This window comes from Engystomops pustulosus, chromosome 7 (genome assembly GCF_040894005.1).
Source record: "Engystomops pustulosus chromosome 7, aEngPut4.maternal, whole genome shotgun sequence".
Classification (NCBI taxonomy): Eukaryota; Metazoa; Chordata; class Amphibia; order Anura; family Leptodactylidae; genus Engystomops; species Engystomops pustulosus.
In genome coordinates this window covers 139,198,093-139,225,455 of record NC_092417.1, presented here as the reverse complement: position 1 = coordinate 139,225,455, position 27,363 = coordinate 139,198,093, and the positions used below count along the sequence as shown (strand labels likewise).

The window sequence follows — 27,363 nt, the reverse complement described above, 5'->3', positions numbered from 1 at the left end:
TAAAGGTTCCACCGAGATTTGAACTCGGATCGCTGGATTCAAAGTCCAGAGTGCTAACCGTTACACCATGGAACCTTACAGTCTGTGGGCACGGGGAGGCATTAGTTCCATGACAAGCCTTGGCAACGCGATGACCTTGATCAAATTGCGTATGATGTTGGAAACAGGGTGAGTACTGCTGTCCAAAACAACAGAGATCACACGATGGTAGCTTATATGGGTTTCCTGCCGGGAAGGAAAAAAATCATAGCGTCCAAATCATAGGGTTTTGCAATGTAACCGCTTTTCTAATATAATGTTATCAAAAATGTCAACATTTGACATGACTCTTCTTTAGTATGTCCATTTTTCACAGGACATGTTCATCCCAGCCCTTCTGTGTCATTGGACAATCAACTTCTAGATCTTTCAAACTGCTCCTGAGTTACCTCTCAATATTTCGCTAAACTTTTAGAATACCACCCCCAGCTTTTGGAACCTTAAACCTCTGAGATGGCAGGCAAAAGCATAGTTGCCAGAAAAGTTTATGGCCCAGTTGGAGAACAATATGAAAGTGGTGGGAGGTAACTGTCTTCTTAAATTGCAAGGGGTTAAGGGAATTGTCTTATGTGTTCACAGTAGCTTCCTGTCAAGAAAGAAGGGGAACAAAAGCCACACAAAATGATGAAATGTTTAAGGACATGAAATCAGAAAACATGTTTCAATTTCAAACAATTAACATTTGGAAAAGCTTATTTTTCACTAGGACGACCAATTTTGTAAAAATCTTGTTCTATAGGCTTTCTAAAGGTGCTGTGGTCATACGACAAGGGTTGTCTTAAAATCATCTCCAAATCTGTTTTATAATCACATTACTGTATCCTTTGCCTTGTAATGGGGTAGAAATTAAAAAAGACCCCTAAAGCTATATACAGGCAGACATTTAAAGCTTATCATTCGGAAGGCGCTACACATTTTGCAAGTCAAAAGCTACTTCATAGCTTTTTGCAAAAGGGATTGTACTTTCTCATCTCTGGAAACTTGCACGCTGGACAGAGGGGTTCAAAGAGAAAGATTTAGTCAAGCAATGCTATGCTCTAAGGACAGAAAACTTAGACGTAGTCGGCAGGATTTGAACCTGCGCGGGGAGACCCCAATGGATTTCAAGTCCATCGCCTTAACCACTCGGCCACGACTACTACATGCAGGAAGCCAGATGCATGGGTTTCATTCCCTTTGCTACACAGCTTAACATCCTAGATCAGGGTTGATTGTTCCCCAAGCACTCTGTTTGAATGGGAGTCTTCTGGCTGCACTAAGAAGTAAACTGATGGTTTCATTGGGAAAACCATAGACGTGTAGAAGAGTGTCCCCTTTGAACCTTTTATCAGCATGTTTGGGGTCATGAAATAAAGGTCTTGAGTTTTAACTCAATCTCTGCCCCAAAAGTCATGAAAACAATCTTTGGCTGAAGGAATTTCTTAAAGGTTCCACCGAGATTTGAACTCGGATCGCTGGATTCAAAGTCCAGAGTGCTAACCGTTACACCATGGAACCTTACAGTCTGTGGGCACGGGGAGGCATTAGTTCCATGACAAGCCTTGGCAACGCGATGACCTTGATCAAATTGCGTATGATGTTGGAAACAGGGTGAGTACTGCTGTCCAAAACAACAGAGATCACACGATGGTAGCTTATATGGGTTTCCTGCCGGGAAGGAAAAAAATCATAGCGTCCAAATCATAGGGTTTTGCAATGTAACCGCTTTTCTAATATAATGTTATCAAAAATGTCAACATTTGACATGACTCTTCTTTAGTATGTCCATTTTTCACAGGACATGTTCATCCCAGCCCTTCTGTGTCATTGGACAATCAACTTCTAGATCTTTCAAACTGCTCCTGAGTTACCTCTCAATATTTCGCTAAACTTTTAGAATACCACCCCCAGCTTTTGGAACCTTAAACCTCTGAGATGGCAGGCAAAAGCATAGTTGCCAGAAAAGTTTATGGCCCAGTTGGAGAACAATATGAAAGTGGTGGGAGGTAACTGTCTTCTTAAATTGCAAGGGGTTAAGGGAATTGTCTTATGTGTTCACAGTAGCTTCCTGTCAAGAAAGAAGGGGAACAAAAGCCACACAAAATGATGAAATGTTTAAGGACATGAAATCAGAAAACATGTTTCAATTTCAAACAATTAACATTTGGAAAAGCTTATTTTTCACTAGGACGACCAATTTTGTAAAAATCTTGTTCTATAGGCTTTCTAAAGGTGCTGTGGTCATACGACAAGGGTTGTCTTAAAATCATCTCCAAATCTGTTTTATAATCACATTACTGTATCCTTTGCCTTGTAATGGGGTAGAAATTAAAAAAGACCCCTAAAGCTATATACAGGCAGACATTTAAAGCTTATCATTCGGAAGGCGCTACACATTTTGCAAGTCAAAAGCTACTTCATAGCTTTTTGCAAAAGGGATTGTACTTTCTCATCTCTGGAAACTTGCACGCTGGACAGAGGGGTTCAAAGAGAAAGATTTAGTCAAGCAATGCTATGCTCTAAGGACAGAAAACTTAGACATAGTCGGCAGGATTTGAACCTGCGCGGGGAGACCCCAATGGATTTCAAGTCCATCGCCTTAACCACTCGGCCACGACTACTACATGCAGGAAGCCAGATGCATGGGTTTCATTCCCTTTGCTACACAGCTTAACATCCTAGATCAGGGTTGATTGTTCCCCAAGCACTCTGTTTGAATGGGAGTCTTCTGGCTGCACTAAGAAGTAAACTGATGGTTTCATTGGGAAAACCATAGACGTGCAGAAGAGTGTCCCTTTTGAACCTTTTATCAGCATGTTTGGGGTCATGAAATAAAGGTCTTGATTTTTAACTCAATCTCTGCCCCAAAAGTCATGAAAACAATCTTTGGCTGAAGGAATTTCTTAAAGGTTCCACTGAGATTTGAACTCGGATCGCTGGATTCAAAGTCCAGAGTGCTAACCGTTACACCATGGAACCTTACAGTCTGTGGGCACGGGGAGGCATTAGTTCCATGACAAGCCTTGGCAACGCGATGACCTTGATCAAATTGCGTATGATGTTGGAAACAGGGTGAGTACTGCTGTCCAAAACAACAGAGATCACACGATGGTAGCTTATATGGGTTTCCTGCCGGGAAGGAAAAAAATCATAGCGTCCAAATCATAGGGTTTTGCAATGTAACCGCTTTTCTAATATAATGTTATCAAAAATGTCAACATTTGACATGACTCTTCTTTAGTATGTCCATTTTTCACAGGACATGTTCATCCCAGCCCTTCTGTGTCATTGGACAATCAACTTCTAGATCTTTCAAACTGCTCCTGAGTTACCTCTCAATATTTCGCTAAACTTTTAGAATACCACCCCCAGCTTTTGGAACCTTAAACCTCTGAGATGGCAGGCAAAAGCATAGTTGCCAGAAAAGTTTATGGCCCAGTTGGAGAACAATATGAAAGTGGTGGGAGGTAACTGTCTTCTTAAATTGCAATGGGTGAAGGGAATTGTCTTATGTGTTCACAGTAGCTTCCTGTCAAGAAAGAAGGGGAACAAAAGCCACACAAAATGATGAAATGTTTAAGGACATGAAATCAGAAAACATGTTTCAATTTCAAACAATTAACATTTGGAAAAGCTTATTTTTCACTAGGACGACCAATTTTGTAAAAATCTTGTTCTATAGGCTTTCTAAAGGTGCTGTGGTCATACGACAAGGGTTGTCTTAAAATCATCTCCGAATCTGTTTTATAATCACATTACTTTATCCTTTGCCTGGTAATGGGGTAGAAATTAAAAAAGACCCCTAAAGCTATATACAGGCAGACATTTAAAGCTTATCATTCGGAAGGCGCTACACATTTTGCAAGTCAAAAGCTACTTCATAGCTTTTTGCAAAAGGGATTGTACTTTCTCATCTCTGGAAACTTGCACGCTGGACAGAGGGGTTCAAAGAGAAAGATTTATTCTAGCAATGCTATGCTCTAAGGACAGAAAACTTAGACGCAGTCGGCAGGATTTGAACCTGCGCGGGGAGACCCCAATGGATTTCAAGTCCATCGCCTTAACCACTCGGCCACGACTACTACATGCAGGAAGCCAGATGCATGGGTTTCATTCCCTTTGCTACACAGCTTAACATCCTAGATCAGGGTTGATTGTTCCCCAAGCACTCTGTTTGAATGGGAGTCTTCTGGCTGCACTAAGAAGTAAACTGATGGTTTCATTGGGAAAACCATAGACGTGTAGAAGAGTGTCCCCTTTGAACCTTTTATCAGCATGTTTGGGGTCATGAAATAAAGGTCTTGAGTTTTAACTCAATCTCTGCCCCAAAAGTCATGAAAACAATCTTTGGCTGAAGGAATTTCTTAAAGGTTCCACCGAGATTTGAACTCGGATCGCTGGATTCAAAGTCCAGAGTGCTAACCGTTACACCATGGAACCTTACAGTCTGTGGGCACGGGGAGGCATTAGTTCCATGACAAGCCTTGGCAACGCGATGACCTTGATCAAATTGCGTATGATGTTGGAAACAGGGTGAGTACTGCTGTCCAAAACAACAGAGATCACACGATGGTAGCTTATATGGGTTTCCTGCCGGGAAGGAAAAAAATCATAGCGTCCAAATCATAGGGTTTTGCAATGTAACCGCTTTTCTAATATAATGTTATCAAAAATGTCAACATTTGACATGACTCTTCTTTAGTATGTCCATTTTTCACAGGACATGTTCATCCCAGCCCTTCTGTGTCATTGGACAATCAACTTCTAGATCTTTCAAACTGCTCCTGAGTTACCTCTCAATATTTCGCTAAACTTTTAGAATACCACCCCCAGCTTTTGGAACCTTAAACCTCTGAGATGGCAGGCAAAAGCATAGTTGCCAGAAAAGTTTATGGCCCAGTTGGAGAACAATATGAAAGTGGTGGGAGGTAACTGTCTTCTTAAATTGCAAGGGGTTAAGGGAATTGTCTTATGTGTTCACAGTAGCTTCCTGTCAAGAAAGAAGGGGAACAAAAGCCACACAAAATGATGAAATGTTTAAGGACATGAAATCAGAAAACATGTTTCAATTTCAAACAATTAACATTTGGAAAAGCTTATTTTTCACTAGGACGACCAATTTTGTAAAAATCTTGTTCTATAGGCTTTCTAAAGGTGCTGTGGTCATACGACAAGGGTTGTCTTAAAATCATCTCCAAATCTGTTTTATAATCACATTACTGTATCCTTTGCCTTGTAATGGGGTAGAAATTAAAAAAGACCCCTAAAGCTATATACAGGCAGACATTTAAAGCTTATCATTCGGAAGGCGCTACACATTTTGCAAGTCAAAAGCTACTTCATAGCTTTTTGCAAAAGGGATTGTACTTTCTCATCTCTGGAAACTTGCACGCTGGACAGAGGGGTTCAAAGAGAAAGATTTAGTCAAGCAATGCTATGCTCTAAGGACAGAAAACTTAGACGTAGTCGGCAGGATTTGAACCTGCGCGGGGAGACCCCAATGGATTTCAAGTCCATCGCCTTAACCACTCGGCCACGACTACTACATGCAGGAAGCCAGATGCATGGGTTTCATTCCCTTTGCTACACAGCTTAACATCCTAGATCAGGGTTGATTGTTCCCCAAGCACTCTGTTTGAATGGGAGTCTTCTGGCTGCACTAAGAAGTAAACTGATGGTTTCATTGGGAAAACCATAGACGTGTAGAAGAGTGTCCCCTTTGAACCTTTTATCAGCATGTTTGGGGTCATGAAATAAAGGTCTTGAGTTTTAACTCAATCTCTGCCCCAAAAGTCATGAAAACAATCTTTGGCTGAAGGAATTTCTTAAAGGTTCCACCGAGATTTGAACTCGGATCGCTGGATTCAAAGTCCAGAGTGCTAACCGTTACACCATGGAACCTTACAGTCTGTGGGCACGGGGAGGCATTAGTTCCATGACAAGCCTTGGCAACGCGATGACCTTGATCAAATTGCGTATGATGTTGGAAACAGGGTGAGTACTGCTGTCCAAAACAACAGAGATCACACGATGGTAGCTTATATGGGTTTCCTGCCGGGAAGGAAAAAAATCATAGCGTCCAAATCATAGGGTTTTGCAATGTAACCGCTTTTCTAATATAATGTTATCAAAAATGTCAACATTTGACATGACTCTTCTTTAGTATGTCCATTTTTCACAGGACATGTTCATCCCAGCCCTTCTGTGTCATTGGACAATCAACTTCTAGATCTTTCAAACTGCTCCTGAGTTACCTCTCAATATTTCGCTAAACTTTTAGAATACCACCCCCAGCTTTTGGAACCTTAAACCTCTGAGATGGCAGGCAAAAGCATAGTTGCCAGAAAAGTTTATGGCCCAGTTGGAGAACAATATGAAAGTGGTGGGAGGTAACTGTCTTCTTAAATTGCAAGGGGTTAAGGGAATTGTCTTATGTGTTCACAGTAGCTTCCTGTCAAGAAAGAAGGGGAACAAAAGCCACACAAAATGATGAAATGTTTAAGGACATGAAATCAGAAAACATGTTTCAATTTCAAACAATTAACATTTGGAAAAGCTTATTTTTCACTAGGACGACCAATTTTGTAAAAATCTTGTTCTATAGGCTTTCTAAAGGTGCTGTGGTCATACGACAAGGGTTGTCTTAAAATCATCTCCAAATCTGTTTTATAATCACATTACTGTATCCTTTGCCTTGTAATGGGGTAGAAATTAAAAAAGACCCCTAAAGCTATATACAGGCAGACATTTAAAGCTTATCATTCGGAAGGCGCTACACATTTTGCAAGTCAAAAGCTACTTCATAGCTTTTTGCAAAAGGGATTGTACTTTCTCATCTCTGGAAACTTGCACGCTGGACAGAGGGGTTCAAAGAGAAAGATTTAGTCAAGCAATGCTATGCTCTAAGGACAGAAAACTTAGACATAGTCGGCAGGATTTGAACCTGCGCGGGGAGACCCCAATGGATTTCAAGTCCATCGCCTTAACCACTCGGCCACGACTACTACATGCAGGAAGCCAGATGCATGGGTTTCATTCCCTTTGCTACACAGCTTAACATCCTAGATCAGGGTTGATTGTTCCCCAAGCACTCTGTTTGAATGGGAGTCTTCTGGCTGCACTAAGAAGTAAACTGATGGTTTCATTGGGAAAACCATAGACGTGCAGAAGAGTGTCCCTTTTGAACCTTTTATCAGCATGTTTGGGGTCATGAAATAAAGGTCTTGATTTTTAACTCAATCTCTGCCCCAAAAGTCATGAAAACAATCTTTGGCTGAAGGAATTTCTTAAAGGTTCCACTGAGATTTGAACTCGGATCGCTGGATTCAAAGTCCAGAGTGCTAACCGTTACACCATGGAACCTTACAGTCTGTGGGCACGGGGAGGCATTAGTTCCATGACAAGCCTTGGCAACGCGATGACCTTGATCAAATTGCGTATGATGTTGGAAACAGGGTGAGTACTGCTGTCCAAAACAACAGAGATCACACGATGGTAGCTTATATGGGTTTCCTGCCGGGAAGGAAAAAAATCATAGCGTCCAAATCATAGGGTTTTGCAATGTAACCGCTTTTCTAATATAATGTTATCAAAAATGTCAACATTTGACATGACTCTTCTTTAGTATGTCCATTTTTCACAGGACATGTTCATCCCAGCCCTTCTGTGTCATTGGACAATCAACTTCTAGATCTTTCAAACTGCTCCTGAGTTACCTCTCAATATTTCGCTAAACTTTTAGAATACCACCCCCAGCTTTTGGAACCTTAAACCTCTGAGATGGCAGGCAAAAGCATAGTTGCCAGAAAAGTTTATGGCCCAGTTGGAGAACAATATGAAAGTGGTGGGAGGTAACTGTCTTCTTAAATTGCAATGGGTGAAGGGAATTGTCTTATGTGTTCACAGTAGCTTCCTGTCAAGAAAGAAGGGGAACAAAAGCCACACAAAATGATGAAATGTTTAAGGACATGAAATCAGAAAACATGTTTCAATTTCAAACAATTAACATTTGGAAAAGCTTATTTTTCACTAGGACGACCAATTTTGTAAAAATCTTGTTCTATAGGCTTTCTAAAGGTGCTGTGGTCATACGACAAGGGTTGTCTTAAAATCATCTCCGAATCTGTTTTATAATCACATTACTGTATCCTTTGCCTGGTAATGGGGTAGAAATTAAAAAAGACCCCTAAAGCTATATACAGGCAGACATTTAAAGCTTATCATTCGGAAGGCGCTACACATTTTGCAAGTCAAAAGCTACTTCATAGCTTTTTGCAAAAGGGATTGTACTTTCTCATCTCTGGAAACTTGCACGCTGGACAGAGGGGTTCAAAGAGAAAGATTTATTCTAGCAATGCTATGCTCTAAGGACAGAAAACTTAGACGCAGTCGGCAGGATTTGAACCTGCGCGGGGAGACCCCAATGGATTTCAAGTCCATCGCCTTAACCACTCGGCCACGACTACTACATGCAGGAAGCCAGATGCATGGGTTTCATTCCCTTTGCTACACAGCTTAACATCCTAGATCAGGGTTGATTGTTCCCCAAGCACTCTGTTTGAATGGGAGTCTTCTGGCTGCACTAAGAAGTAAACTGATGGTTTCATTGGGAAAACCATAGACGTGTAGAAGAGTGTCCCCTTTGAACCTTTTATCAGCATGTTTGGGGTCATGAAATAAAGGTCTTGAGTTTTAACTCAATCTCTGCCCCAAAAGTCATGAAAAGAATCTTTGGCTGAAGGAATTTCTTAAAGGTTCCACCGAGATTTGAACTCGGATCGCTGGATTCAAAGTCCAGAGTGCTAACCGTTACACCATGGAACCTTACAGTCTGTGGGCACGGGGAGGCATTAGTTCCATGACAAGCCTTGGCAACGCGATGACCTTGATCAAATTGCGTATGATGTTGGAAACAGGGTGAGTACTGCTGTCCAAAACAACAGAGATCACACGATGGTAGCTTATATGGGTTTCCTGCCGGGAAGGAAAAAAATCATAGCGTCCAAATCATAGGGTTTTGCAATGTAACCGCTTTTCTAATATAATGTTATCAAAAATGTCAACATTTGACATGACTCTTCTTTAGTATGTCCATTTTTCACAGGACATGTTCATCCCAGCCCTTCTGTGTCATTGGACAATCAACTTCTAGATCTTTCAAACTGCTCCTGAGTTACCTCTCAATATTTCGCTAAACTTTTAGAATACCACCCCCAGCTTTTGGAACCTTAAACCTCTGAGATGGCAGGCAAAAGCATAGTTGCCAGAAAAGTTTATGGCCAAGTTGGAGAACAATATGAAAGTGGTGGGAGGTAACTGTCTTCTTAAATTGCAAGGGGTGAAGGGAATTGTCTTATGTGTTCACAGTAGCTTCCTGTCAAGAAAGAAGGGGAACAAAAGCCACAAAAAATGATGAAATGTTTAAGGACATGAAATCAGAAAACATGTTTCAATTTCAAACAATTAACATTTGGAAAAGCTTATTTTTCACTAGGACGACCAATTTTGTAAAAATCTTGTTCTATAGGCTTTCTAAAGGTGCTGTGGTCATACGACAAGGGTTGTCTTAAAATCATCTCCGAATCTGTTTTATAATCACATTACTGTATCCTTTGCCTTGTAATGGGGTAGAAATTAAAAAAGACCCCTAAAGCTATATACAGGCAGACATTTAAAGCTTATCATTCGGAAGGCGCTACACATTTTGCAAGTCAAAAGCTACTTCATAGCTTTTTGCAAAAGGGATTGTACTTTCTCATCTCTGGAAACTTGCACGCTGGACAGAGGGGTTCAAAGAGAAAGATTTAGTCAAGCAATGCTATGCTCTAAGGACAGAAAACTTAGACGTAGTCGGCAGGATTTGAACCTGCGCGGGGAGACCCCAATGGATTTCAAGTCCATCGCCTTAACCACTCGGCCACGACTACTACATGCAGGAAGCCAGATGCATGGGTTTCATTCCCTTTGCTACACAGCTTAACATCCTAGATCAGGGTTGATTGTTCCCCAAGCACTCTGTTTGAATGGGAGTCTTCTGGCTGCACTAAGAAGTAAACTGATGGTTTCATTGGGAAAACCATAGACGTGCAGAAGAGTGTCCCTTTTGAACCTTTTATCAGCATGTTTGGGGTCATGAAATAAAGGTCTTGATTTTTAACTCAATCTCTGCCCCAAAAGTCATGAAAACAATCTTTGGCTGAAGGAATTTCTTAAAGGTTCCACCGAGATTTGAACTCGGATCGCTGGATTCAAAGTCCAGAGTGCTAACCGTTACACCATGGAACCTTACAGTCTGTGGGCACGGGGAGGCATTAGTTCCATGACAAGCCTTGGCAACGCGATGACCTTGATCAAATTGCGTATGATGTTGGAAACAGGGTGAGTACTGCTGTCCAAAACAACAGAGATCACACGATGGTAGCTTATATGGGTTTCCTGCCGGGAAGGAAAAAAATCATAGCGTCCAAATCATAGGGTTTTGCAATGTAACCGCTTTTCTAATATAATGTTATCAAAAATGTCAACATTTGACATGACTCTTCTTTAGTATGTCCATTTTTCACAGGACATGTTCATCCCAGCCCTTCTGTGTCATTGGACAATCAACTTCTAGATCTTTCAAACTGCTCCTGAGTTACCTCTCAATATTTCGCTAAACTTTTAGAATACCACCCCCAGCTTTTGGAACCTTAAACCTCTGAGATGGCAGGCAAAAGCATAGTTGCCAGAAAAGTTTATGGCCCAGTTGGAGAACAATATGAAAGTGGTGGGAGGTAACTGTCTTCTTAAATTACAAGGGGTGAAGGGAATTGTCTTATGTGTTCACAGTAGCTTCCTGTCAAGAAAGAAGGGGAACAAAAGCCACACAAAATGATGAAATGTTTAAGGACATGAAATCAGAAAACATGTTTCAATTTCAAACAATTAACATTTGGGAAAGCTTATTTTTCACTAGGACGACCAATTTTGTAAAAATCTTGTTCTATAGGCTTTCTAAAGGTGCTGTGGTCATACGACAAGGGTTGTCTTAAAATCATCTCCGAATCTGTCTTATAATCACATTACTGTATCCTTTGCCTTGTAATGGGGTAGAAATTAAAAAAGACCCCTAAAGCTATATACAGGCAGACATTTAAAGCTTATCATTCGGAAGGCGCTACACATTTTGCAAGTCAAAAGCTACTTCATAGCTTTTTGCAAAAAGGATTGTACTTTCTCATCTCTGGAAACTTGCACGCTGGACAGAGGGGTTCAAAGAGAAAGATTTAGTCAAGCAATGCTATGCTCTAAGGACAGAAAACTTAGACGTAGTCGGCAGGATTTGAACCTGCGCGGGGAGACCCCAATGGATTTCAAGTCCATCGCCTTAACCACTCGGCCACGACTACTACATGCAGGAAGCCAGATGCATGGGTTTCATTCCCTTTGCTACACAGCTTAACATCCTAGATCAGGGTTGATTGTTCCCCAAGCACTCTGTTTGAATGGGAGTCTTCTGGCTGCACTAAGAAGTAAACTGATGGTTTCATTGGGAAAACCATAGACGTGCAGAAGAGTGTCCCTTTTGAACCTTTTATCAGCATGTTTGGGGTCATGAAATAAAGGTCTTGATTTTTAACTCAATCTCTGCCCCAAAAGTCATGAAAACAATCTTTGGCTGAAGGAATTTCTTAAAGGTTCCACCGAGATTTGAACTCGGATCGCTGGATTCAAAGTCCAGAGTGCTAACCGTTACACCATGGAACCTTACAGTCTGTGGGCACGGGGAGGCATTAGTTCCATGACAAGCCTTGGCAACGCGATGACCTTGATCAAATTGCATATGATGTTGGAAACAGGGTGAGTACTGCTGTCCAAAACAACAGAGATCACACGATGGTAGCTTATATGGGTTTCCTGCCGGGAAGGAAAAAATCATAGCGTCCAAATCATAGGGTTTTGCAATGTAACCGCTTTTCTAATATAATGTTATCAAAAATGTCAACATTTGACATGACTCTTCTTTAGTATGTCCATTTTTCACAGGACATGTTCATCCCAGCCCTTCTGTGTCATTGGACAATCAACTTCTAGATCTTTCAAACTGCTCCTGAGTTACCTCTCAATATTTCGCTAAACTTTTAGAATACCACCCCCAGCTTTTGGAACCTTAAACCTCTGAGATGGCAGGCAAAAGCATAGTTGCCAGAAAAGTTTATGGCCCAGTTGGAGAACAATATGAAAGTGGTGGGAGGTAACTGTCTTCTTAAATTACAAGGGGTGAAGGGAATTGTCTTATGTGTTCACAGTAGCTTCCTGTCAAGAAAGAAGGGGAACAAAAGCCACACAAAATGATGAAATGTTTAAGGACATGAAATCAGAAAACATGTTTCAATTTCAAACAATTAACATTTGGAAAAGCTTATTTTTCACTAGGACGACCAATTTTGTAAAAATCTTGTTCTATAGGCTTTCTAAAGGTGCTGTGGTCATACGACAAGGGTTGTCTTAAAATCATCTCCGAATCTGTTTTATAATCACATTACTATATCCTTTGCCTGGTAATGGGGTAGAAATTAAAAAAGACCCCTAAAGCTATATACAGGCAGACATTTAAAGCTTATCATTCGGAAGGCGCTACACATTTTGCAAGTCAAAAGCTACTTCATAGCTTTTTGCAAAAGGGATTGTACTTTCTCATCTCTGGAAACTTGCACGCTGGACAGAGGGGTTCAAAGAGAAAGATTTATTCTAGCAATGCTATGCTCTAAGGACAGAAAACTTAGACGCAGTCGGCAGGATTTGAACCTGCGCGTGGAGACCCCAATGGATTTCAAGTCCATCGCCTTAACCACTCGGCCACGACTACTACATGCAGGAAGCCAGATGCATGGGTTTCATTCCCTTTGCTACACAGCTTAACATCCTAGATCAGGGTTGATTGTTCCCCAAGCACTCTGTTTGAATGGGAGTCTTCTGGCTGCACTAAGAAGTAAACTGATGGTTTCATTGGGAAAACCATAGACGTGTAGAAGAGTGTCCCCTTTGAACCTTTTATCAGCATGTTTGGGGTCATGAAATAAAGGTCTTGAGTTTTAACTCAATCTCTGCCCCAAAAGTCATGAAAACAATCTTTGGCTGAAGGAATTTCTTAAAGGTTCCACCGAGATTTGAACTCGGATCGCTGGATTCAAAGTCCAGAGTGCTAACCGTTACACCATGGAACCTTACAGTCTGTGGGCACGGGGAGGCATTAGTTCCATGACAAGCCTTGGCAACGCGATGACCTTGATCAAATTGCGTATGATGTTGGAAACAGGGTGAGTACTGCTGTCCAAAACAACAGAGATCACACGATGGTAGCTTATATGGGTTTCCTGCCGGGAAGGAAAAAAATCATAGCGTCCAAATCATAGGGTTTTGCAATGTAACCGCTTTTCTAATATAATGTTATCAAAAATGTCAACATTTGACATGACTCTTCTTTAGTATGTCCATTTTTCACAGGACATGTTCATCCCAGCCCTTCTGTGTCATTGGACAATCAACTTCTAGATCTTTCAAACTGCTCCTGAGTTACCTCTCAATATTTCGCTAAACTTTTAGAATACCACCCCCAGCTTTTGGAACCTTAAACCTCTGAGATGGCAGGCAAAAGCATAGTTGCCAGAAAAGTTTATGGCCCAGTTGGAGAACAATATGAAAGTGGTGGGAGGTAACTGTCTTCTTAAATTGCAAGGGGTTAAGGGAATTGTCTTATGTGTTCACAGTAGCTTCCTGTCAAGAAAGAAGGGGAACAAAAGCCACACAAAATGATGAAATGTTTAAGGACATGAAATCAGAAAACATGTTTCAATTTCAAACAATTAACATTTGGAAAAGCTTATTTTTCACTAGGACGACCAATTTTGTAAAAATCTTGTTCTATAGGCTTTCTAAAGGTGCTGTGGTCATACGACAAGGGTTGTCTTAAAATCATCTCCAAATCTGTTTTATAATCACATTACTGTATCCTTTGCCTTGTAATGGGGTAGAAATTAAAAAAGACCCCTAAAGCTATATACAGGCAGACATTTAAAGCTTATCATTCGGAAGGCGCTACACATTTTGCAAGTCAAAAGCTACTTCATAGCTTTTTGCAAAAGGGATTGTACTTTCTCATCTCTGGAAACTTGCACGCTGGACAGAGGGGTTCAAAGAGAAAGATTTAGTCAAGCAATGCTATGCTCTAAGGACAGAAAACTTAGACGTAGTCGGCAGGATTTGAACCTGCGCGGGGAGACCCCAATGGATTTCAAGTCCATCGCCTTAACCACTCGGCCACGACTACTACATACAGGAAGCCAGATGCATGGGTTTCATTCCCTTTGCTACACAGCTTAACATCCTAGATCAGGGTTGATTGTTCCCCAAGCACTCTGTTTGAATGGGAGTCTTCTGGCTGCACTAAGAAGTAAACTGATGGTTTCATTGGGAAAACCATAGACGTGCAGAAGAGTGTCCCTTTTGAACCTTTTATCAGCATGTTTGGGGTCATGAAATAAAGGTCTTGATTTTTAACTCAATCTCTGCCCCAAAAGTCATGAAAACAATCTTTGGCTGAAGGAATTTCTTAAAGGTTCCACCGAGATTTGAACTCGGATCGCTGGATTCAAAGTCCAGAGTGCTAACCGTTACACCATGGAACCTTACAGTCTGTGGGCACGGGGAGGCATTAGTTCCATGACAAGCCTTGGCAACGCGATGACCTTGATCAAATTGCATATGATGTTGGAAACAGGGTGAGTACTGCTGTCCAAAACAACAGAGATCACACGATGGTAGCTTATATGGGTTTCCTGCCGGGAAGGAAAAAAATCATAGCGTCCAAATCATAGGGTTTTGCAATGTAACCGCTTTTCTAATATAATGTTATCAAAAATGTCAACATTTGACATGACTCTTCTTTAGTATGTCCATTTTTCACAGGACATGTTCATCCCAGCCCTTCTGTGTCATTGGACAATCAACTTCTAGATCTTTCAAACTGCTCCTGAGTTACCTCTCAATATTTCGCTAAACTTTTAGAATACCACCCCCAGCTTTTGGAACCTTAAACCTCTGAGATGGCAGGCAAAAGCATAGTTGCCAGAAAAGTTTATGGCCCAGTTGGAGAACAATATGAAAGTGGTGGGAGGTAACTGTCTTCTTAAATTACAAGGGGTGAAGGGAATTGTCTTATGTGTTCACAGTAGCTTCCTGTCAAGAAAGAAGGGGAACAAAAGCCACACAAAATGATGAAATGTTTAAGGACATGAAATCAGAAAACATGTTTCAATTTCAAACAATTAACATTTGGAAAAGCTTATTTTTCACTAGGACGACCAATTTTGTAAAAATCTTGTTCTATAGGCTTTCTAAAGGTGCTGTGGTCATACGACAAGGGTTGTCTTAAAATCATCTCCGAATCTGTTTTATAATCACATTACTATATCCTTTGCCTGGTAATGGGGTAGAAATTAAAAAAGACCCCTAAAGCTATATACAGGCAGACATTTAAAGCTTATCATTCGGAAGGCGCTACACATTTTGCAAGTCAAAAGCTACTTCATAGCTTTTTGCAAAAGGGATTGTACTTTCTCATCTCTGGAAACTTGCACGCTGGACAGAGGGGTTCAAAGAGAAAGATTTATTCTAGCAATGCTATGCTCTAAGGACAGAAAACTTAGACGCAGTCGGCAGGATTTGAACCTGCGCGTGGAGACCCCAATGGATTTCAAGTCCATCGCCTTAACCACTCGGCCACGACTACTACATGCAGGAAGCCAGATGCATGGGTTTCATTCCCTTTGCTACACAGCTTAACATCCTAGATCAGGGTTGATTGTTCCCCAAGCACTCTGTTTGAATGGGAGTCTTCTGGCTGCACTAAGAAGTAAACTGATGGTTTCATTGGGAAAACCATAGACGTGTAGAAGAGTGTCCCCTTTGAACCTTTTATCAGCATGTTTGGGGTCATGAAATAAAGGTCTTGAGTTTTAACTCAATCTCTGCCCCAAAAGTCATGAAAACAATCTTTGGCTGAAGGAATTTCTTAAAGGTTCCACCGAGATTTGAACTCGGATCGCTGGATTCAAAGTCCAGAGTGCTAACCGTTACACCATGGAACCTTACAGTCTGTGGGCACGGGGAGGCATTAGTTCCATGACAAGCCTTGGCAACGCGATGACCTTGATCAAATTGCGTATGATGTTGGAAACAGGGTGAGTACTGCTGTCCAAAACAACAGAGATCACACGATGGTAGCTTATATGGGTTTCCTGCCGGGAAGGAAAAAAATCATAGCGTCCAAATCATAGGGTTTTGCAATGTAACCGCTTTTCTAATATAATGTTATCAAAAATGTCAACATTTGACATGACTCTTCTTTAGTATGTCCATTTTTCACAGGACATGTTCATCCCAGCCCTTCTGTGTCATTGGACAATCAACTTCTAGATCTTTCAAACTGCTCCTGAGTTACCTCTCAATATTTCGCTAAACTTTTAGAATACCACCCCCAGCTTTTGGAACCTTAAACCTCTGAGATGGCAGGCAAAAGCATAGTTGCCAGAAAAGTTTATGGCCCAGTTGGAGAACAATATGAAAGTGGTGGGAGGTAACTGTCTTCTTAAATTGCAAGGGGTTAAGGGAATTGTCTTATGTGTTCACAGTAGCTTCCTGTCAAGAAAGAAGGGGAACAAAAGCCACACAAAATGATGAAATGTTTAAGGACATGAAATCAGAAAACATGTTTCAATTTCAAACAATTAACATTTGGAAAAGCTTATTTTTCACTAGGACGACCAATTTTGTAAAAATCTTGTTCTATAGGCTTTCTAAAGGTGCTGTGGTCATACGACAAGGGTTGTCTTAAAATCATCTCCGAATCTGTCTTATAATCACATTACTGTATCCTTTGCCTTGTAATGGGGTAGAAATTAAAAAAGACCCCTAAAGCTATATACAGGCAGACATTTAAAGCTTATCATTCGGAAGGCGCTACACATTTTGCAAGTCAAAAGCTACTTCATAGCTTTTTGCAAAAGGGATTGTACTTTCTCATCTCTGGAAACTTGCATGCTGGACAGAGGGGTTCAAAGAGAAAGATTTAGTCAAGCAATGCTATGCTCTAAGGACAGAAAACTTAGACGTAGTCGGCAGGATTTGAACCTGCGCGGGGAGACCCCAATGGATTTCAAGTCAATCGCCTTAACCACTCGGCCACGACTACTACATGCAGGAAGCCAGATGCATGGGTTTCATTCCCTTTGCTACACAGCTTAACATCCTAGATCAGGGTTGATTGTTCCCCAAGCACTCTGTTTGAATGGGAGTCTTCTGGCTGCACTAAGAAGTAAACTGATGGTTTCATTGGGAAAACCATAGACGTGCAGAAGAGTGTCCCTTTTGAACCTTTTATCAGCATGTTTGGGGTCATGAAATAAAGGTCTTGATTTTTAACTCAATCTCTGCCCCAAAAGTCATGAAAACTATCTTTGGCTGAAGGAATTTCTTAAAGGTTCCACCGAGATTTGAACTCGGATCGCTGGATTCAAAGTCCAGAGTGCTAACCGTTACACCATGGAACCTTACAGTCTGTGGGCACGGGGAGGCATTAGTTCCATGACAAGCCTTGGCAACGCGATGACCTTGATCAAATTGCGTATGATGTTGGAAACAGGGTGAGTACTGCTGTCCAAAACAACAGAGATCACACGATGGTAGCTTATATGGGTTTCCTGCCGGGAAGGAAAAAAATCATAGCGTCCAAATCATAGGGTTTTGCAATGTAACCGCTTTTCTAATATAATGTTATCAAAAATGTCAACATTTGACATGACTCTTCTTTAGTATGTCCATTTTTCACAGGACATGTTCATCCCAGCCCTTCTGTGTCATTGGACAATCAACTTCTAGATCTTTCAAACTGCTCCTGAGTTACCTCTCAATATTTCGCTAAACTTTTAGAATACCACCCCCAGCTTTTGGAACCTTAAACCTCTGAGATGGCAGGCAAAAGCATAGTTGCCAGAAAAGTTTATGGCCCAGTTGGAGAACAATATGAAAGTGGTGGGAGGTAACTGTCTTCTTAAATTACAAGGGGTGAAGGGAATTGTCTTATGTGTTCACAGTAGCTTCCTGTCAAGAAAGAAGGGGAACAAAAGCCACACAAAATGATGAAATGTTTAAGGACATGAAATCAGAAAACATGTTTCAATTTCAAACAATTAACATTTGGAAAAGCTTATTTTTCACTAGGACGACCAATTTTGTAAAAATCTTGTTCTATAGGCTTTCTAAAGGTGCTGTGGTCATACGACAAGGGTTGTCTTAAAATCATCTCCGAATCTGTCTTATAATCACATTACTGTATCCTTTGCCTGGTAATGGGGTAGAAATTAAAAAAGACCCCTAAAGCTATATACAGGCAGACATTTAAAGCTTATCATTCGGAAGGCGCTACACATTTTGCAAGTCAAAAGCTACTTCATAGCTTTTTGCAAAAGGGATTGTACTTTCTCATCTCTGGAAACTTGCACGCTGGACAGAGGGGTTCAAAGAGAAAGATTTATTCTAGCAATGCTATGCTCTAAGGACAGAAAACTTAGACGCAGTCGGCAGGATTTGAACCTGCGCGGGGAGACCCCAATGGATTTCAAGTCCATCGCCTTAACCACTCGGCCACGACTACTACATGCAGGAAGCCAGATGCATGGGTTTCATTCCCTTTGCTACACAGCTTAACATCCTAGATCAGGGTTGATTGTTCCCCAAGCACTCTGTTTGAATGGGAGTCTTCTGGCTGCACTAAGAAGTAAACTGATGGTTTCATTGGGAAAACCATAGACGTGTAGAAGAGTGTCCCCTTTGAACCTTTTATCAGCATGTTTGGGGTCATGAAATAAAGGTCTTGAGTTTTAACTCAATCTCTGCCCCAAAAGTCATGAAAACAATCTTTGGCTGAAGGAATTTCTTAAAGGTTCCACCGAGATTTGAACTCGGATCGCTGGATTCAAAGTCCAGAGTGCTAACCGTTACACCATGGAACCTTACAGTCTGTGGGCACGGGGAGGCATTAGTTCCATGACAAGCCTTGGCAACGCGATGACCTTGATCAAATTGCGTATGATGTTGGAAACAGGGTGAGTACTGCTGTCCAAAACAACAGAGATCACACGATGGTAGCTTATATGGGTTTCCTGCCGGGAAGGAAAAAAATCATAGCGTCCAAATCATAGGGTTTTGCAATGTAACCGCTTTTCTAATATAATGTTATCAAAAATGTCAACATTTGACATGACTCTTCTTTAGTATGTCCATTTTTCACAGGACATGTTCATCCCAGCCCTTCTGTGTCATTGGACAATCAACTTCTAGATCTTTCAAACTGCTCCTGAGTTACCTCTCAATATTTCGCTAAACTTTTAGAATACCACCCCCAGCTTTTGGAACCTTAAACCTCTGAGATGGCAGGCAAAAGCATAGTTGCCAGAAAAGTTTATGGCCCAGTTGGAGAACAATATGAAAGTGGTGGGAGGTAACTGTCTTCTTAAATTGCAAGGGGTGAAGGGAATTGTCTTATGTGTTCACAGTAGCTTCCTGTCAAGAAAGAAGGGGAACAAAAGCCACACAAAATGATGAAATGTTTAAGGACATGAAATCAGAAAACATGTTTCAATTTCAAACAATTAACATTTGGAAAAGCTTATTTTTCACTAGGACGACCAATTTTGTAAACATCTTGTTCTATAGGCTTTCTAAAGGTGCTGTGGTCATACGACAAGGGTTGTCTTAAAATCATCTCCGAATCTGTCTTATAATCACATTACTGTATCCTTTGCCTGGTAATGGGGTAGAAATTAAAAAAGACCCCTAAAGCTATATACAGGCAGACATTTAAAGCTTATCATTCGGAAGGCGCTACACATTTTGCAAGTCAAAAGCTACTTCATAGCTTTTTGCAAAAGGGATTGTACTTTCTCATCTCTGGAAACTTGCACGCTGGACAGAGGGGTTCAAAGAGAAAGATTTAGTCTAGCAATGCTATGCTCTAAGGACAGAAAACTTAGACGTAGTCGGCAGGATATGAACCTGCGCGGGGAGACCCCAATGGATTTCAAGTCCATCGCCTTAACCACTCGGCCACGACTACTACATGCAGGAAGCCAGATGCATGGGTTTCATTCCCTTTGCTACACAGCTTAACATCCTAGATCAGGGTTGATTGTTCCCCAAGCACTCTGTTTGAATGGGAGTCTTCTGGCTGCACTAAGAAGTAAACTGATGGTTTCATTGGGAAAACCATAGACGTGCAGAAGAGTGTCCCTTTTGAACCTTTTATCAGCATGTTTGGGGTCATGAAATAAAGGTCTTGATTTTTAACTCAATCTCTGCCCCAAAAGTCATGAAAACAATCTTTGGCTGAAGGAATTTCTTAAAGGTTCCACCGAGATTTGAACTCGGATCGCTGGATTCAAAGTCCAGAGTGCTAACCGTTACACCATGGAACCTTACAGTCTGTGGGCACGGGGAGGCATTAGTTCCATGACAAGCCTTGGCAACGCGATGACCTTGATCAAATTGCGTATGATGTTGGAAACAGGGTGAGTACTGCTGTCCAAAACAACAGAGATCACACGATGGTAGCTTATATGGGTTTCCTGCCGGAAAGGAAAAAAATCATAGCGTCCAAATCATAGGGTTTTGCAATGTAACCGCTTTTCTAATATAATGTTATCAAAAATGTCAACATTTGACATGACTCTTCTTTAGTATGTCCATTTTTCACAGGACATGTTCATCCCAGCCCTTCTGTGTCATTGGACAATCAACTTCTAGATCTTTCAAACTGCTCCTGAGTTACCTCTCAATATTTCGCTAAACTTTTAGAATACCACCCCCAGCTTTTGGAACCTTAAACCTCTGAGATGGCAGGCAAAAGCATAGTTGCCAGAAAAGTTTATGGCCCAGTTGGAGAACAATATGAAAGTGGTGGGAGGTAACTGTCTTCTTAAATTACAAGGGGTGAAGGGAATTGTCTTATGTGTTCACAGTAGCTTCCTGTCAAGAAAGAAGGGGAACAAAAGCCACACAAAATGATGAAATGTTTAAGGACATGAAATCAGAAAACATGTTTCAATTTCAAACAATTAACATTTGGAAAAGCTTATTTTTCACTAGGACGACCAATTTTGTAAAAATCTTGTTCTATAGGCTTTCTAAAGGTGCTGTGGTCATACGACAAGGGTTGTCTTAAAATCATCTCCGAATCTGTTTTATAATCACATTACTGTATCCTTTGCCTGGTAATGGGGTAGAAATTAAAAAAGACCCCTAAAGCTATATACAGGCAGACATTTAAAGCTTATCATTCGGAAGGCGCTACACATTTTGCAAGTCAAAAGCTACTTCATAGCTTTTTGCAAAAGGGATTGTACTTTCTCATCTCTGGAAACTTGCACGCTGGACAGAGGGGTTCAAAGAGAAAGATTTATTCTAGCAATGCTATGCTCTAAGGACAGAAAACTTAGACGCAGTCGGCAGGATTTGAACCTGCGCGGGGAGACCCCAATGGATTTCAAGTCCATCGCCTTAACCACTCGGCCACGACTACTACATGCAGGAAGCCAGATGCATGGGTTTCATTCCCTTTGCTACACAGCTTAACATCCTAGATCAGGGTTGATTGTTCCCCAAGCACTCTGTTTGAATGGGAGTCTTCTGGCTGCACTAAGAAGTAAACTGATGGTTTCATTGGGAAAACCATAGACGTGTAGAAGAGTGTCCCCTTTGAACCTTTTATCAGCATGTTTGGGGTCATGAAATAAAGGTCTTGAGTTTTAACTCAATCTCTGCCCCAACAGTCATGAAAACAATCTTTGGCTGAAGGAATTTCTTAAAGGTTCCACCGAGATTTGAACTCGGATCGCTGGATTCAAAGTCCAGAGTGCTAACCGTTACACCATGGAACCTTACAGTCTGTGGGCACGGGGAGGCATTAGTTCCATGACAAGCCTTGGCAACGCGATGACCTTGATCAAATTGCGTATGATGTTGGAAACAGGGTGAGTACTGCTGTCCAAAACAACAGAGCTCACACGATGGTAGCTTATATGGGTTTCCTGCCGGGAAGGAAAAAAATCATAGCGTCCAAATCATAGGGTTTTGCAATGTAACCGCTTTTCTAATATAATGTTATCAAAAATGTCAACATTTGACATGACTCTTCTTTAGTATGTCCATTTTTCACAGGACATGTTCATCCCAGCCCTTCTGTGTCATTGGACAATCAACTTCTAGATCTTTCAAACTGCTCCTGAGTTACCTCTCAATATTTCGCTAAACTTTTAGAATACCACCCCCAGCTTTTGGAACCTTAAACCTCTGAGATGGCAGGCAAAAGCATAGTTGCCAGAAAAGTTTATGGCCCAGTTGGAGAACAATATGAAAGTGGTGGGAGGTAACTGTCTTCTTAAATTGCAAGGGGTGAAGGGAATTGTCTTATGTGTTCACAGTAGCTTCCTGTCAAGAAAGAAGGGGAACAAAAGCCACACAAAATGATGAAATGTTTAAGGACATGAAATCAGAAAACATGTTTCAATTTCAAACAATTAACATTTGGAAAAGCTTATTTTTCACTAGGACGACCAATTTTGTAAAAATCTTGTTCTATAGGCTTTCTAAAGGTGCTGTGGTCATACGACAAGGGTTGTCTTAAAATCATCTCCGAATCTGTCTTATAATCACATTACTGTATCCTTTGCCTTGTAATGGGGTAGAAATTAAAAAAGACCCCTAAAGCTATATACAGGCAGACATTTAAAGCTTATCATTCGGAAGGCGCTACACATTTTGCAAGTCAAAAGCTACTTCATAGCTTTTTGCAAAAGGGATTGTACTTTCTGATCTCTGGAAACTTGCACGCTGGACAGAGGGGTTCAAAGAGAAAGATTTAGTCAAGCAATGCTATGCTCTAAGGACAGAAAACTTACACGTAGTCGGCAGGATTTGAACCTGCGCGGGGAGACCCCAATGGATTTCAAGTCCATCGCCTTAACCACTCGGCCACGACTACTACATGCAGGAAGCCAGATGCATGGGTTTCATTCCCTTTGCTACACAGCTTAACATCCTAGATCAGGGTTGATTGTTCCCCAAGCACTCTGTTTGAATGGGAGTCTTCTGGCTGCACTAAGAAGTAAACTGATGGTTTCATTGGGAAAACCATAGACGTGCAGAAGAGTGTCCCTTTTGAACCTTTTATCAGCATGTTTGGGGTCATGAAATAAAGGTCTTGATTTTTAACTCAATCTCTGCCCCAAAAGTCATGAAAACTATCTTTGGCTGAAGGAATTTCTTAAAGGTTCCACCGAGATTTGAACTCGGATCGCTGGATTCAAAGTCCAGAGTGCTAACCGTTACACCATGGAACCTTACAGTCTGTGGGCACGGGGAGGCATTAGTTCCATGACAAGCCTTGGCAACGCGATGACCTTGATCAAATTGCGTATGATGTTGGAAACAGGGTGAGTACTGCTGTCCAAAACAACAGAGATCACACGATGGTAGCTTATATGGGTTTCCTGCCGGGAAGGAAAAAAATCATAGCGTCCAAATCATAGGGTTTTGCAATGTAACCGCTTTTCTAATATAATGTTATCAAAAATGTCAACATTTGACATGACTCTTCTTTAGTATGTCCATTTTTCACAGGACATGTTCATCCCAGCCCTTCTGTGTCATTGGACAATCAACTTCTAGATCTTTCAAACTGCTCCTGAGTTACCTCTCAATATTTCGCTAAACTTTTAGAATACCACCCCCAGCTTTTGGAACCTTAAACCTCTGAGATGGCAGGCAAAAGCATAGTTGCCAGAAAAGTTTATGGCCCAGTTGGAGAACAATATGAAAGTGGTGGGAGGTAACTGTCTTCTTAAATTGCAAGGGGTGAAGGGAATTGTCTTATGTGTTCACAGTAGCTTCCTGTCAAGAAAGAAGGGGAACAAAAGCCACACAAAATGATGAAATGTTTAAGGACATGAAATCAGAAAACGTGTTTCAATTTCAAACAATTAACATTTGAAAAAGCTTATTTTTCACTAGGACGACCAATTTTGTAAAAATCTTGTTCTATAGGCTTTCTAAAGGTGCTGTGGTCATACGACAAGGGTTGTCTTAAAATCATCTCCGAATCTGTCTTATAATCACATTACTGTATCCTTTGCCTGGTAATGGGGTAGAAATTAAAAAAGACCCCTAAAGCTATATACAGGCAGACATTTAAAGCTTATCATTCGGAAGGCGCTACACATTTTGCAAGTCAAAAGCTACTTCATAGCTTTTTGCAAAAGGGATTGTACTTTCTCATCTCTGGAAACTTGCACGCTGGACAGAGGGGTTCAAAGAGAAAGATTTATTCTAGCAATGCTATGCTCTAAGGACAGAAAACTTAGATGCAGTCGGCAGGATTTGAACCTGCGCGGGGAGACCCCAATGGATTTCAAGTCCATCGCCTTAACCACTCGGCCACGACTACTACATGGAGGAAGCCAGATGCATGGGTTTCATTCCCTTTGCTACACAGCTTAACATCCTAGATCAGGGTTGATTGTTCCCCAAGCACTCTGTTTGAATGGGAGTCTTCTGGCTGCACTAAGAAGTAAACTGATGGTTTCATTGGGAAAACCATAGACGTGTAGAAGAGTGTCCCCTTTGAACCTTTTATCAGCATGTTTGGGGTCATGAAATAAAGGTCTTGAGTTTTAACTCAATCTCTACCCCAAAAGTCATGAAAACAATCTTTGGCTGAAGGAATTTCTTAAAGGTTCCACCGAGATTTGAACTCGGATCGCTGGATTCAAAGTCCAGAGTGCTAACCGTTACACCATGGAACCTTACAGTCTGTGGGCACGGGGAGGCATTAGTTCCATGACAAGCCTTGGCAACGCGATGACCTTGATCAAATTGCGTATGATGTTGGAAACAGGGTGAGTACTGCTGTCCAAAACAACAGAGATCACACGATGGTAGCTTATATGGGTTTCCTGCCGGGAAGGAAAAAAATCATAGCGTCCAAATCATAGGGTTTTGCAATGTAACCGCTTTTCTAATATAATGTTATCAAAAATGTCAACATTTGACATGACTCTTCTTTAGTATGTCCATTTTTCACAGGACATGTTCATCCCAGCCCTTCTGTGTCATTGGACAATCAACTTCTAGATCTTTCAAACTGCTCCTGAGTTACCTCTCAATATTTCGCTAAACTTTTAGAATACCACCCCCAGCTTTTGGAACCTTAAACCTCTGAGATCTGTGTATCTGGGTAAGTAATTGGCTTAGTGATAGAAAACAGAGGGTGGTCATTAATGGCACATTCTCAGATTGGGTTGATGTTACCAGTGGAGTGCCACAGGGGTCAGTATTGGGGCCACTTCTTTTTAATATTTTTATTAATGACCTTGTAGTGGGTTTACACAGTCAAGTTTCAATATTTGCAGATGATACTAAGCTGTGTAAAGTAATAAATACTGAGGTCGATAGTTTAGCATTACAGAGGGATTTGTGGAAGCTTGAGGGATGGGCAGAGAAATGGTTGATGAGGTTTAATGTAGATAAATGTAAAGTTATGCACTTGGGCCATGGAAACAAAAAGTATAATTATGTTCTAAACGGTCAATTACTTAGTAAAACTGAAGCTGAAAAGGACTTGGGCGTATTGGTGGATGGTAAACTTAATTTTAGTGACCAGAGCCAGGCGGCTGCTGCTAAAGCAAATAAAATAATGGGATGTATCAAGAGAGGAATAGATTCTCATGATAAAGACATAGTTCTGCCCTTATACAAATCCCTGGTCAGACCACACATGGAATATTGTGTACAGTTTTGGGCACCAGTATATAAAAAGGATATAGTAGAGCTGGAACGGGTGCAGAGGAGAGCAACCAGGATTATTAGGGGAATGGGGGGACTAGAATACAATGACAGATTACAAAATTTGGGATTATTCAGTTTAGAAAAAAGACGACTGAGGGGAGACCTCATTACAATGTACAAATACCTGAACGGACAGTACAAGGATCTCTCCAAAGATCTTTTTATACCTCGGCCTGTGACCAGGACAAGGGGGCATCCTCTACGCTTAGAGGAGAGGCGATTTTACCATCACCATAGACAAAGGTTCTTTACTGTACGAGCAGTGAGACTATGGAACTCTCTGCCGCAGGAGGTTGTTATGGCAGACTCTATGTACATGTTCAAGAGAGGCCTGGATGACTTTCTGGAGAGAAAAAATATCACAGGTTATGTGGATAAAACATTTATTTAATTCTTGAAGGTTGGACTTGATGGACTTGCGTCTCCTTCCAGCCTTATATACTATGATACTATGATACTATGAGATGGCAGGCAAAAGCATAGTTGCCAGAAAAGTTTATGGCCCAGTTGGAGAACAATATGAAAGTGGTGGGAGGTAACTGTCTTCTTAAATTGCAAGGGATGAAGGGAATTGTCTTATGTGTTCACAGTAGCTTCCTGTCAAGAAAGAAGGGGAACAAAAGCCACACAAAATGATGAAATGTTTAAGGACATGAAATCAGAAAACATGTTTCAATTTCAAACAATTAACATTTGGAAAAGCTTATTTTTCACTAGGACGACCAATTTTGTAAAAATCTTGTTCTATAGGCTTTCTAAAGGTGCTGTGGTCATACGACAAGGGTTGTCTTAAAATCATCTCCGAATCTGTCTTATAATCACATTACTGTATCCTTTGCCTGGTAATGGGGTAGAAATTAAAAAAGACCCCTAAAGCTATATACAGGCAGACATTTAAAGCTTATCATTCGGAAGGCGCTACACATTTTGCAAGTCAAAAGCTACTTCATAGCTTTTTGCAAAAGGGATTGTACTTTCTCATCTCTGGAAACTTGCACGCTGGACAGAGGGGTTCAAAGAGAAAGATTTAGTCTAGCAATGCTATGCTCTAAGGACAGAAAACTTAGACGTAGTCGGCAGGATTTGAACCTGCGCGGGGAGACCCCAATGGATTTCAAGTCCATCGCCTTAACCACGCGGCCACGACTACTACATGCAGGAAGCCAGATGCATGGGTTTCATTCCCTTTGCTACACAGCTTAACATCCTAGATCAGGGTTGATTGTTCCCCAAGCACTCTGTTTGAATGGGAGTCTTTTGGCTGCACTAAGAAGTAAACTGATGGTTTCATTGGGAAAACCATAGACGTGCAGAAGAGTGTCCCCTTTGAACCTTTTATCAGCATGTTTGGGGTCATGAAATAAAGGTCTTGAGTTTTAACTCAATCTCTGCCCCAAAAGTCATGAAAAC

At 41.1% G+C, this 27,363-nt stretch overlaps 36 non-coding genes across 36 annotated transcripts; all 36 read right to left on the bottom strand.

Annotated features, from left to right (window-relative positions):
- Positions 1-3: 3 nt before the first annotated feature.
- TRNAQ-UUG (transfer RNA glutamine (anticodon UUG)) lies at positions 4-75 on the bottom strand. The gene has a single exon. It is a non-coding gene; the product is annotated as a tRNA-Gln (tRNA).
- Positions 76-1,096: 1,021 nt separating this feature from the next.
- On the bottom strand, positions 1,097-1,178 carry TRNAS-UGA (transfer RNA serine (anticodon UGA)). Its single transcript has one exon. It is a non-coding gene; the product is annotated as a tRNA-Ser (tRNA).
- A 286-nt stretch (positions 1,179-1,464) lies between these two features.
- Positions 1,465-1,536, bottom strand: TRNAQ-UUG (transfer RNA glutamine (anticodon UUG)). Its single transcript has one exon. It is a non-coding gene; the product is annotated as a tRNA-Gln (tRNA).
- Positions 1,537-2,557: 1,021 nt separating this feature from the next.
- On the bottom strand, positions 2,558-2,639 carry TRNAS-UGA (transfer RNA serine (anticodon UGA)). The gene has a single exon. It is a non-coding gene; the product is annotated as a tRNA-Ser (tRNA).
- Positions 2,640-2,925: 286 nt separating this feature from the next.
- Positions 2,926-2,997, bottom strand: TRNAQ-UUG (transfer RNA glutamine (anticodon UUG)). The gene has a single exon. It is a non-coding gene; the product is annotated as a tRNA-Gln (tRNA).
- Positions 2,998-4,018: 1,021 nt separating this feature from the next.
- TRNAS-UGA (transfer RNA serine (anticodon UGA)) lies at positions 4,019-4,100 on the bottom strand. The gene has a single exon. It is a non-coding gene; the product is annotated as a tRNA-Ser (tRNA).
- Positions 4,101-4,386: 286 nt separating this feature from the next.
- On the bottom strand, positions 4,387-4,458 carry TRNAQ-UUG (transfer RNA glutamine (anticodon UUG)). The gene has a single exon. It is a non-coding gene; the product is annotated as a tRNA-Gln (tRNA).
- A 1,021-nt stretch (positions 4,459-5,479) lies between these two features.
- Positions 5,480-5,561, bottom strand: TRNAS-UGA (transfer RNA serine (anticodon UGA)). The gene has a single exon. It is a non-coding gene; the product is annotated as a tRNA-Ser (tRNA).
- A 286-nt stretch (positions 5,562-5,847) lies between these two features.
- TRNAQ-UUG (transfer RNA glutamine (anticodon UUG)) lies at positions 5,848-5,919 on the bottom strand. Its single transcript has one exon. It is a non-coding gene; the product is annotated as a tRNA-Gln (tRNA).
- A 1,021-nt stretch (positions 5,920-6,940) lies between these two features.
- Positions 6,941-7,022, bottom strand: TRNAS-UGA (transfer RNA serine (anticodon UGA)). The gene has a single exon. It is a non-coding gene; the product is annotated as a tRNA-Ser (tRNA).
- A 286-nt stretch (positions 7,023-7,308) lies between these two features.
- Positions 7,309-7,380, bottom strand: TRNAQ-UUG (transfer RNA glutamine (anticodon UUG)). Its single transcript has one exon. It is a non-coding gene; the product is annotated as a tRNA-Gln (tRNA).
- Positions 7,381-8,401: 1,021 nt separating this feature from the next.
- Positions 8,402-8,483, bottom strand: TRNAS-UGA (transfer RNA serine (anticodon UGA)). The gene has a single exon. It is a non-coding gene; the product is annotated as a tRNA-Ser (tRNA).
- Positions 8,484-8,769: 286 nt separating this feature from the next.
- On the bottom strand, positions 8,770-8,841 carry TRNAQ-UUG (transfer RNA glutamine (anticodon UUG)). The gene has a single exon. It is a non-coding gene; the product is annotated as a tRNA-Gln (tRNA).
- A 1,021-nt stretch (positions 8,842-9,862) lies between these two features.
- TRNAS-UGA (transfer RNA serine (anticodon UGA)) lies at positions 9,863-9,944 on the bottom strand. Its single transcript has one exon. It is a non-coding gene; the product is annotated as a tRNA-Ser (tRNA).
- Positions 9,945-10,230: 286 nt separating this feature from the next.
- TRNAQ-UUG (transfer RNA glutamine (anticodon UUG)) lies at positions 10,231-10,302 on the bottom strand. Its single transcript has one exon. It is a non-coding gene; the product is annotated as a tRNA-Gln (tRNA).
- A 1,021-nt stretch (positions 10,303-11,323) lies between these two features.
- TRNAS-UGA (transfer RNA serine (anticodon UGA)) lies at positions 11,324-11,405 on the bottom strand. The gene has a single exon. It is a non-coding gene; the product is annotated as a tRNA-Ser (tRNA).
- Positions 11,406-11,691: 286 nt separating this feature from the next.
- TRNAQ-UUG (transfer RNA glutamine (anticodon UUG)) lies at positions 11,692-11,763 on the bottom strand. The gene has a single exon. It is a non-coding gene; the product is annotated as a tRNA-Gln (tRNA).
- A 1,020-nt stretch (positions 11,764-12,783) lies between these two features.
- Positions 12,784-12,865, bottom strand: TRNAS-UGA (transfer RNA serine (anticodon UGA)). The gene has a single exon. It is a non-coding gene; the product is annotated as a tRNA-Ser (tRNA).
- Positions 12,866-13,151: 286 nt separating this feature from the next.
- On the bottom strand, positions 13,152-13,223 carry TRNAQ-UUG (transfer RNA glutamine (anticodon UUG)). The gene has a single exon. It is a non-coding gene; the product is annotated as a tRNA-Gln (tRNA).
- Positions 13,224-14,244: 1,021 nt separating this feature from the next.
- TRNAS-UGA (transfer RNA serine (anticodon UGA)) lies at positions 14,245-14,326 on the bottom strand. Its single transcript has one exon. It is a non-coding gene; the product is annotated as a tRNA-Ser (tRNA).
- Positions 14,327-14,612: 286 nt separating this feature from the next.
- Positions 14,613-14,684, bottom strand: TRNAQ-UUG (transfer RNA glutamine (anticodon UUG)). The gene has a single exon. It is a non-coding gene; the product is annotated as a tRNA-Gln (tRNA).
- Positions 14,685-15,705: 1,021 nt separating this feature from the next.
- TRNAS-UGA (transfer RNA serine (anticodon UGA)) lies at positions 15,706-15,787 on the bottom strand. Its single transcript has one exon. It is a non-coding gene; the product is annotated as a tRNA-Ser (tRNA).
- A 286-nt stretch (positions 15,788-16,073) lies between these two features.
- On the bottom strand, positions 16,074-16,145 carry TRNAQ-UUG (transfer RNA glutamine (anticodon UUG)). Its single transcript has one exon. It is a non-coding gene; the product is annotated as a tRNA-Gln (tRNA).
- A 1,021-nt stretch (positions 16,146-17,166) lies between these two features.
- Positions 17,167-17,248, bottom strand: TRNAS-UGA (transfer RNA serine (anticodon UGA)). The gene has a single exon. It is a non-coding gene; the product is annotated as a tRNA-Ser (tRNA).
- Positions 17,249-17,534: 286 nt separating this feature from the next.
- Positions 17,535-17,606, bottom strand: TRNAQ-UUG (transfer RNA glutamine (anticodon UUG)). Its single transcript has one exon. It is a non-coding gene; the product is annotated as a tRNA-Gln (tRNA).
- A 1,021-nt stretch (positions 17,607-18,627) lies between these two features.
- Positions 18,628-18,709, bottom strand: TRNAS-UGA (transfer RNA serine (anticodon UGA)). Its single transcript has one exon. It is a non-coding gene; the product is annotated as a tRNA-Ser (tRNA).
- Positions 18,710-18,995: 286 nt separating this feature from the next.
- Positions 18,996-19,067, bottom strand: TRNAQ-UUG (transfer RNA glutamine (anticodon UUG)). The gene has a single exon. It is a non-coding gene; the product is annotated as a tRNA-Gln (tRNA).
- Positions 19,068-20,088: 1,021 nt separating this feature from the next.
- TRNAS-UGA (transfer RNA serine (anticodon UGA)) lies at positions 20,089-20,170 on the bottom strand. The gene has a single exon. It is a non-coding gene; the product is annotated as a tRNA-Ser (tRNA).
- A 286-nt stretch (positions 20,171-20,456) lies between these two features.
- Positions 20,457-20,528, bottom strand: TRNAQ-UUG (transfer RNA glutamine (anticodon UUG)). The gene has a single exon. It is a non-coding gene; the product is annotated as a tRNA-Gln (tRNA).
- Positions 20,529-21,549: 1,021 nt separating this feature from the next.
- Positions 21,550-21,631, bottom strand: TRNAS-UGA (transfer RNA serine (anticodon UGA)). Its single transcript has one exon. It is a non-coding gene; the product is annotated as a tRNA-Ser (tRNA).
- A 286-nt stretch (positions 21,632-21,917) lies between these two features.
- Positions 21,918-21,989, bottom strand: TRNAQ-UUG (transfer RNA glutamine (anticodon UUG)). The gene has a single exon. It is a non-coding gene; the product is annotated as a tRNA-Gln (tRNA).
- Positions 21,990-23,010: 1,021 nt separating this feature from the next.
- Positions 23,011-23,092, bottom strand: TRNAS-UGA (transfer RNA serine (anticodon UGA)). Its single transcript has one exon. It is a non-coding gene; the product is annotated as a tRNA-Ser (tRNA).
- A 286-nt stretch (positions 23,093-23,378) lies between these two features.
- TRNAQ-UUG (transfer RNA glutamine (anticodon UUG)) lies at positions 23,379-23,450 on the bottom strand. Its single transcript has one exon. It is a non-coding gene; the product is annotated as a tRNA-Gln (tRNA).
- Positions 23,451-24,471: 1,021 nt separating this feature from the next.
- On the bottom strand, positions 24,472-24,553 carry TRNAS-UGA (transfer RNA serine (anticodon UGA)). The gene has a single exon. It is a non-coding gene; the product is annotated as a tRNA-Ser (tRNA).
- Positions 24,554-24,839: 286 nt separating this feature from the next.
- On the bottom strand, positions 24,840-24,911 carry TRNAQ-UUG (transfer RNA glutamine (anticodon UUG)). Its single transcript has one exon. It is a non-coding gene; the product is annotated as a tRNA-Gln (tRNA).
- A 2,110-nt stretch (positions 24,912-27,021) lies between these two features.
- Positions 27,022-27,103, bottom strand: TRNAS-UGA (transfer RNA serine (anticodon UGA)). The gene has a single exon. It is a non-coding gene; the product is annotated as a tRNA-Ser (tRNA).
- Positions 27,104-27,363: the final 260 nt, after the last annotated feature.